Consider the following 9,803-nt stretch of genomic DNA (forward strand, 5'->3'; position numbering starts at 1 on the left):
CTCCCCTCAAAGTAAGTGCTGAACACGACAGTGAATAGCAGAAAGACTGCACAAGCAGCACCTTGCAGCTTCAGGGAACTTGCCTCTCCAGTGAAGCAGGCTTCGCCATCCAAAAAATAAAAGTATTTCCACCTAGTGATGCATTCTCTGAAGCTTCACATTTATTTGTGGTATTCCAAACTCACTGCATCACTGACACGTAGAAAAAAGCCACCAAGTCAAGCATCAAACATTATTACTGAGACCAACAAAGAGTCAGTAAGTTTCTTAGGTATTTCAATTAGGGCAAAATAAAGGATGTGAGCAAAGTAAAAGTAACTTTTTAAGTTTAACTTAAAAGTAAAAACAACAGGAGAGTCTATGCAAATTGAAGACAGACCAATTATGGATTACACTGGACAGGATTAATGCAGAGATTGCAAAAAAGTAGTAATTATTTGCAAAGCCTTGATGAACATACAGATTCCGACAATCAAATCCTAAAACACTACCCAGCTGTGGAGACCTGTACTACACACACTAACCATCTTTTTTCAGACCCTACACAGGATATTAAGCAGAAGTCTCTATGAAGAATTTGCTTTCGAGATAACTATAACTGGAGAGGTTTAAAGTACCTTCAGATTACGGTTCACCAGTCATCAGCAATGAGTAAGTTCACATTCACCACCATTTTCAGATATTACTTATGAATTTTGACTATTATCAACCAAACGAGAAACTAAAAAGTATTTCATGTTTTCTGCAATAAAAGCTCAGAAACCTTCTAGACATATAAATACTATAAATAAATTCCAGTACACACAGAGTATAATTATTTGTAATAATTAGTGAAAGCTGAATATTAACACTTTTTTTACTGTTTTGTTACATGCAGTCATATTAAAACCAGGAATAATATACTTCCAACAGTTCCACTACGGGATACGTGTGCCTCAGGTTTTTGTGTCCAGCCCATAGGTTCAAAAAAATCCTGAATAAAGTGAAGCTTATTTTTATTCAGCACAGGTCATTATTTGGAGAAAGTCCATTAACTGTTTTTAAATAAAAGAAAAAAAAATATCTGTAAACAACAGGTTCTACAAAGTTTATATATTCATTCTCGGATGAAAACAGTAATTACCAGAGCAGTAACTGGTTTTAAGAAAAATAATGTAGTTCCCACACCGAGGAATACCTTTACTGGAATAAAGTATTTACATGTTTCTTTTACATAAAAGACTTTAAAACTATTATATTTTAATTTGCTGTTAATTTTTTAGTTCCAGGGATAAGCTCATCAACTTCTACCTCACCATGTGTCCGCAGATTCTTAGCAGAACTCTTACATCAGATAATGACTCAAGTTACAAAAAATGATGAAGACCGATTCATAACTGTGAAGTTTCTAAGAAGCGAAGCATGGGAAAAGACCAGCAAAACCCACAAGCACACGAAGAAAGCTAATATGTAAGGTCATCCACTAGGAATCCACATACCAGCTGATTAAGAAGCTGCCTAATGACCAGCTTTTGTGATCATTACATGGTTAGCACTGCTTTTTCCCCAATACCTTTGTGCAGTTAGAACTCATGAAAAATTCTGATTTAGGGCTTGATCCAGCACCCAAGGAAGATGATAAATATTTTAGCATTGACATCCGTGAAAACAGAATAGACCCTTTATGTTTTTTCCTTAAAGATTTCCTATACAGCATTTTTATATCAAAATATCAAGGGTACCCATATTTTACTGATATTTCAAAAAATTAAAGTCACCTTACACAGCAGTATTACAATGCCCCAAATTATGTGCCTAATACAAACGTATTTATCAAAGAAAAATGACTTGGCCAAAGCATGATACAAAAGCTCCAACAAAGATGTTAGAAGGTAATGCAACTTTCAGGAAAAACATCAACACTACCACAGTGAGCACTGCAACTTTATAGCTAGTACGCTCTGCACAGATGGACAAGTAATTTTTAGAAATGAATCACGCTGCAAATGATTTTACTAATTTTAAAACAGAGGTGAGGAACCAATAGCCTACAGGCCAGATATGGTTTGCTGCTTCTGTTCAGATGGCCTACAGACACATAAGTGCTTTATTACTTAATAACACTGAAGCAGACTTCAAGGGAAGCCACGTGTGTTTTAAAAGGCTCCAACAATTCACATATTTTTAAATACATAATCCTTAAACCCAAACACCCGCCTGAAGTTTAAAGTATTAAATGAAATCTATGTTCTTAGTTTGCCTTTTTTTCTTTTTAAACCCACATAAATTGTTGAGTTATTGTCCACTAAATATAGCACATTCTTGCTGTCCGGAGAAGATGGGACTTAACAGCCCTCGACATTTAAATTATCTTAGTAGACAAAAGTCAATGGTACTTGGAGTTTGGACAACAGCCCATATAACGGTTGTGGCAGAAGAATTTTGATACCTGCCTGAATACAGAGGAACATATTCTACAGCCCTTATTTAAGGCAAAACTTACACTGAAATCAATTAATTTTTTGCCTCAAAAAGCTACAGTCCCAAATATAGATCTTAGTCTTTCATAGACAGCTTCTTTCAAAGTGCAAAGCATTTCTGAATCTGAAAGTGTACACAGGATTCTAAATACAAAAAGAGTAAATGAAAAAACATTTACTGCAAAAGAGAAAAATCATAGGTCACCACTCTACTTTCCAGCCTTTCTGCAATTATTTGCAGCTGCCATGAACATATTGATATTTAGTAAACTGAAGGCTGCAGCTTTAATTGAAGTTTGACTGCTATAAACAGTTAGCTGCCTGGCTCTGGCCCGCACTCTAATACCATCAGCAGAACAGCGATGGGAAGCATAAACAAATCTTTTAACTAGATTACAGTTTCTAAACCGGCCAAGAATCCCTTCAGCAAGAACGCCTGTGTGACAAAATGTTAAAGAGGGGAAAATGCTTTTAAACAGTATTTTAAAAAAGCCTAACCTTTCCTAAGATAGTATGAATGGGAGCCTTCTGAGGAAAGTGACTAAGTTTTCAAAGGGGGCTATCCTTGAGAAACATGGTCTGATCCTTCAAGAAAAAAAAAAAAAAAGAAAAAAGCAAAGCCAGAAAACTTTAAAACAAACAGTTGCAAAACAGAAGGGTATTTTCCAAAGGCTTTTTCTCTCAAGACTTCAAAATGCATAAAGAGAGGCTATTGAACTTTGAAATACCAGCAGAACTTGTAACATAATTTCACATTTCAAGTGGCTACGCTCAAGAACAACATAACAAAATCACATTGCAGCACCAATCTATATCAACATGCCTTCCTTCTATAGCTGATTTTTTTCATGATTTCCTTTAGCCAAGCTTCTTCCCCATGAAGATTACAAGGGGACAATGATGTATCCCCCCTTTCTGCCCCCAAGCCAAGAAAAGACAAAAGGAAGTTCTGTTCTTAAAAAAAAAAACAACACACCAAAAAACCACCAGCTTGCTACAGATTCCTGACTACTTTGTTTCTCTAATCAATGATCTCAGTTGTCCACTTTTGCTGTGTTTTCTTACAAGAAAACAGCAGATACTAAAAAAAATCTTCCTCTCAGCTGGGGCTTGGATGGGAGGATCCAGCAAAAACTTTTGTGCTTATCTTCTACATACATATAGAATAAATAAAAATTACAACAGCATGCTTATTAAAAAAAAAATAATTAGATGCCTAAATCTTCATTGCATTAGTCTTAAAAGTAAAAAAAATAATTTTAAATAAATATAATTTAAAAGTAGATTAGGTACAAACAAAATCAATATGTAAAGCCAGTGCCAGCTGTTTGTTATTGTCAATGCTACAGCTTGAGTCCTCCCAAAACACATGAGATTGGTACTCATTCTGGCAGGGCCAATCATATAAATGCATATACATTTATATACACAGAGGCATATGTGTATATAAATATGCATGCATGAGTATACATATATATATAAAAAAAAAATACATGAGGTATACAGGTAAAAGCTTGAGGATGAAGACAGAAACCAAATGTTTTACACATTTCTATAAAGCCTTTAGTTTGTCACAACAGATAATCCTAAATAATGTGTTGGCAATGATCTACCAGAGCTTAAAAATGAAGTCTAAAATTGGCAAATTGAAATTTGATTTACATGTTTTTGAAACATTAGGCAGTATGAATGGAAAAATTAGCCTCTCTATATTTATGATATGTAGGCCCAGCTTCTATTTGGCTGACTTTTACTTTTCTCCTAACTTAAACTGCATTTGTTTCCTTCGGCGGTGGGGTACAAGGCAACATTATTGTAAGTCTCTCTTTATCTAAATGTTGAGAATATCACCATTTGATCCAACAGGATTTGTTGTGCAAACAATTGACAACTGTTCTGGTTCCCTCACTTGGGAATTTTTCTTAGTGAGGCCATGCTACTGATGCTGAAAACCAACCGCCCTAATGTTTAAGATGCTATTTACACTTCAGATCACTCCTCCTTCAGTAAATCACCAAAATAATTTTGGATGTAATGTCACTGTAAATGTAAACTAAGCAAAAATTATGAGGGGTTTTTTTTTTAATCCTGGGCTTTAATTTTACCTCATGTAGGAATAAGGTAATTAACATATTGCTTCTATAGGTCTTAATTACAAGATATTGTGACAAGATAAGAATTTTTAAAATACTGCTTCCTTACTTTATTTTAAAATATTTCTTGTAAAAGAAGAAAAAAATGAAAACAGCACATCAAAGAATTTAATGAGTAATAAATGGAATTCTTTATTTGATAAAGTTACTAGAGAACCTCAAAGAATTTCCAGACATTTCACCTTTTCATTTTTTAAGTAAATTTAAAGCTCCTGAAACAGAACATTTCTAGAAACCCCCCCCCCAAACAAACAACTAAACATCTTGGGCACCTCCAGCTCTCTGGATTGCCCTCAGCTCCAAGCCCATGAACCAACACTCAAAGCCACTCTCAACAGTTTGCTCCTTAGTCATTCCCACGGGAAGGACAGGAGGTAATGGAGACTTTCGTGATGGGAACACCTGTCAAGCTGCAGATAAACTGAGATGATCAACTCATTTCACAAAAGTCTATGAATAGCCATCTCATGGTAATGACTGATTCCTGCTGCCATGTGTCAGATCAAAACAACTACTTAGAGATAAAAGGCTCAAAATACAGATCTTTGGAGCCACACAGTCACTTTCATTTTAAGTACTGTTTTAATATACCTATTTTTTACACTTCTTTTATATACTCATTTGTATATATACATGTGCATTTGTGTATGCAGCTAAACATATTTGTGTATGTACCCACACATTTCATAATGTTGTAGCCTAAGTGGTTTTGACAAATTTTACCTCAATTTAAAAATAGTGCAAAGTCTGAACTCCTTTCTAGACGATTCATCTCAAAAAAAAAAAAAAGAAAAAAAAAGATATCGCTATAATAAAGAACTTGGAATTTGAAGAGAGGAAAGAAGGACTCAGCACTTCTTAATTTCTTAACTGCTGCTTTTTATTAGCATCCCACTTGGTTTAACTCTAGTTACCTAGATTTCAGGATGCTCTAATTTTTATCTGTCTCCAATGGTCTTCCAAAATTTTATTCCTAATACAGTCCTCAGTTCCTGTGCAGGCCTACTTGAATCTGATTGAGCAGTATTATTCCACCTAATAGCTCCAAAAATAAATGCAAAGAAAAGTCAATGAAAGCCTGTGGTTTCAAACATTCAAGTAACTCTTAAAATGAATAAGCAGGTCCTTAATGACACAAGAGCCTTAAGATGTATCCTGTATCTTTTTCTTGTTGAAATCAATGGCAAGTTTGATACCCATTTTCCACTGGGACAAAACAGAAATCAGTACAGGGCTCTTAAAAGAGCCAAGCAAACTCAAGCCCCCAAATAACCAAACAAGCCTAGAAGCAGCAGCAGAACTCCACAGTTTTCAAAAGTTTTAACAGTATTTTTTAAAAGGAAGCTCAGTCACTTTCAAAATCTGTGTCCCTAGCCCTTAACAGATGAGATTCTTCTCTTGCAAACTGCTTTGTGCATGTGGTCTCTTAAGCCCATAGAAAGACATGCTGACATTAGTGGGGCTCCAGATGGGCATGAGAGGCCACCCACCTGGCCTGCTGCCTTCCAGAAGGCACATCCATGGTAAGCACTTGCTGCTGATTCAGAAACCAGTTTTTAGTTATGGAGTGTATTCAAGTTACTGATCTTCCACATACAAGGAACAGTCATGAGTAACAGTGGGGGGAGGGGAGGGAATTTTCTGACAATTTGAATTAAATAACCGAGGTGAAAACGAAGGCATTCCATTTGAGTGGACTGCTCCTTATGCCACGATCTTCCATGATTTTTAACAAGGAGAAGGATTGACCCCTCCATATCCAAAGAAAAACTAAAGGACTGCAAGCAAAGAAAAGTTCAAGTACTGAAAGTATTGCATCATAAAGATTGTCTCCAAACATCTGCTTACCTAGTCCAAATAGAAACTAACACATCTATCCACAAAGAAAGGTAAGACAGCAAACTCCAAGGGAAGACTGCTAAAGACAACTATAAATCTGGCTCGAACAGCATCTTTATGTCTAACACAGCCCACATTTTGCCATGGTAGGTTCCTCGGTAATTCAAAACAATCTCTTTGACCTAAAGTCTGGGAAGCCACTAACCTGGAATACAGGAAACTAATTATTTTGTCTCAAAAGATGAAGAACTGAAAAATATACACAAAGTTTTCCTAAAAGCAATTAGCAACTATAAATACCTACTCATGACAGCAGCAAAAAGGGCTTAAAAGACCCAAACAAAAGAAAACTGTATTGCCCTTTAGTTGTAGCCATTGATAACACACAGTATTCCTTAACACAGGTCGAGATTCAATTCTTTCTGTTCTTAGCAGGCGGTTGTGATACCTGCCAGAAGCTCCAGATTAGCCTCAGATCCCTTTGTGCTAGGCACTGCAGAAACACAGGAACTGCTTCCGACACAAGTTGGAACCCCAGCCCCACCAGTGGCTCCTTAGGAGGAACCTTCCCACCCCAATCCCCCCAAACTAGCGGTTGGCTTTCCAACACAGACTCTGCTGTGGGAGCTGAAGGCCTATCGAAATTAAGGGTTTACAAGTAATCTTACCTCTAGGATTTAAACTAAGAGAAGACCCTGAATTATTCTGCCCAGCTTTGGAATTCCATTAAGGTATTTTACTGAGCAATCATATTAAATCAAATCATGCCTATTTTTAACACCAAAACACGAAGAGATTAAAGTGTTAAATCCCCGTAATAAATAATACATCTCATCAGCTGTAGGCCATGAAAGTTGCAGGCAGATTTGCAGCTCTACATATATTGGGAGCGTAATCCTGAAGCCACTATAGGCCTCCACGTAGAGATGAAAATAGATCAATGGTATCTCAGGTTGAGAAACGAAGCATTGTCATGAAAGAAACCAGCAGAAAACTGTGTTCTTTACTCCCGGACAGTCCTTTGCTGTCCAGCTCTTGCCTGTAATAAACTAACTGAAAAGGAAAAGTCTAACTAAAAGGCAAGTCAGATGTTTAAAGAATGGGGTTTTATACATGCATGTGCCAATTTTGACGCTGATTATCACTGTTGATTTTTTTTCAAATTTAAAACCAAAGTAACCTTGTGTTTACAAGCTAACAGAAAACTAATGGCAAACTATTAGAAAGAACTACAATCATAACTGCTGCCTTCAATTCTTCCTCACGATATCGTTAAGTATTGGTCCAACTAGTTTTCTCTCATTCTTCCCATCCCATCAAATTACGGCGTTCTCAAACTCTTTCCAGTTTGATCACAAAATTGCTGCTTCACACAGGACACGCACAAATTAGAAATGGGAGATACCAAAGCATTTCAGGAAAGCTATTTCTTGTGGGTATCCTTCCAGCGTGAGGCAGAGATAACACACGCTCTCTGCTGACCACCATTTAACCGTGATGCCCCACTGAAATACATACTCATGGCCTATTCACAGTTCAGCATGCTCCACAGTACTTAATAAACTGAGCACTCAAACTGTCTTTTTAAAATTATGGAGGACATAATTAAGCTCCAGAAATAAGCAGACAACAGCAATTTTAATATAAACATCCTACTTATGTAGAGGACTCTTATTTCAACTCGGCATTAATGACCAAACTCTTACTTCTGGATTCTAGCAAATCTCCAGAAGGCTTCCTCCAGTATTTCCTTGATTTAGGCTTCTTCCAGTATTTCCTTGAGTCAGATTAAAACGTAAGGGGGCAAACTAATACCCATTTCAGACATTTTGACATGTAACATCCCTTTTAATCAGCAGAAAAAATGGTCAGATCAGCCCACTGGTGCTACCTGACCTAAGAAACCAGCAACAGCCTAAGTGTGGATGGAGACATTTGGCCTTCCCAGCAGCAGGCCATGGAAAAAAGCAGATCACAACATATATATTTGAACAAACCGTTGACCAAATATAGCCAGCCCCCAACGATAACCACGTCCTGCTATCACACGCGCAACACCAATTCCCATCTTGCAAACACTGACGTTCGTCGGGAGTCCAGTTCTTGGACAAACCCTGGAAGTTAAGCTCATGAGTGGGTCTTTGTACAACCGGGGCCTTAACGACCGCAGGGGTTTAACAAGTCAAATAACGGCCTGAAAGCACCGCAGAGAGCCCATCCGGGGGAGCAAACCCCGAGGGTTCCCCAGCACCCTGCCGTTATTTCAGTCACCTAATTCCCTGCTGCGGCGAAGAAAACAACACTTTCGGGACAAGCCAGGGCTCAGCACCCACCAGAGCCACCCCGAACTTTGCTCGCAACACCGCGCCTTCCACAGCGAGCCGTCCCCGCCGACATTACCCCCGCCCCGGCCCGGGGTGGATCGCGGGGGGAGGCGGGGGGCCGGGTAAGCAGCTCCCGGAGCGGCGGCGAAGGGAGAGCGGCCGGGGCTGGAGCATCACCCGCGCCCAGGCGACAACAAAGCTCCGGCCGGCCCGTGCGGGGGGAGCCCCCGGCGCTGAAAGGGGCCACAAAGTGACAGGCGGGCGCCCGGCGCCCCCTCCCCGCCGCCCGCGGCCCAGCGCGGCCGAGCTCCGGGCCCCCCCCCTCCCGCTCCCTCCCTGAGGTAAACAAGCGGGCGGCCCCGCCGCCGCCGCCGCCGCTCCCCCCGCCCCGCCGCCGCCCCGCACTCACCTCAGCGGCCCCCCGGCGCCCGGCCGGCCCCAGAGCGGCGCAGGCGGAGACGCACACAAAGGGTAATAAAGGGGGAGGAGGGGAGCGCGGGGGGTGGGGGCTGCCCAACTGCCTGCCGCTCCCCCGCCGAGGTGCCTCCCGCCGGGGCCGCCTCTCGGCTTCGCTCTCCCTCCGCCGACGGCCGCCGGGAGGGGGGGGAAGAGAGAGAAGAAACTCCCCGGGCTCCTCCGGCGGGGCTGGGGGTGGGGGGGAGAAACTCGGGGCGCCTGGCACCGGCCCCCCGCCCCCGCGCCGATGCCGAGCGGAATTAGCGCCCTGTCCCTTTAACGGTATAAATAACGGGCCCCCCCGCCCCCCCCCGCGCTCCTCATCATCAGCTGCTGCTGCTGCTCCGGCGGCTGGGGCTCCGGCGCTGCCGGGGAGGAAGAGGGGAGGCAGCCACTGCGCATGCGCCCCGGGGGAGCTCGGGAGGCCGCGGGGGGGGGGGGGGAGGAGGGAGGGACGTCCCTTCCCACAGGGCCGCGCGCGCCGCGCGCACCCGGAAGGAGACCCGGCTGCGGGGCGGAAGGAAGTGGCGCGGAAGGACGGGGCGGAAGTGAGGGGGTGGGTGGTCTGGGCG

The 9,803-nt window shown here is 41.5% G+C and overlaps 1 protein-coding gene across 3 annotated transcripts in view; it reads right to left on the reverse strand.

Moving 5' to 3' along the window:
- Positions 1-9,646, reverse strand: part of MBD5 (methyl-CpG binding domain protein 5) — a 152,088-nt gene extending 142,442 nt beyond the window's left edge. The window contains exon 1 of one of the 3 annotated variants that reach the window (XM_030486981.1): positions 9,185-9,646. The gene's annotated coding sequence lies outside the window, so the exon portion shown is untranslated. Of the gene's footprint in view, positions 1-4,661; positions 4,680-9,184 lie in introns of those variants that run through there. The other 2 variants (XM_030486977.1, XM_030486982.1) reach the window with 2 other exon arrangements.
- Between the last annotated feature and the right edge of the window lie 157 nt (positions 9,647-9,803).

The sequence above is a fragment of the Strigops habroptila genome, chromosome 5, assembly GCF_004027225.2.
Source record: "Strigops habroptila isolate Jane chromosome 5, bStrHab1.2.pri, whole genome shotgun sequence".
Taxonomy (NCBI): Eukaryota; Metazoa; Chordata; class Aves; order Psittaciformes; family Psittacidae; genus Strigops; species Strigops habroptila.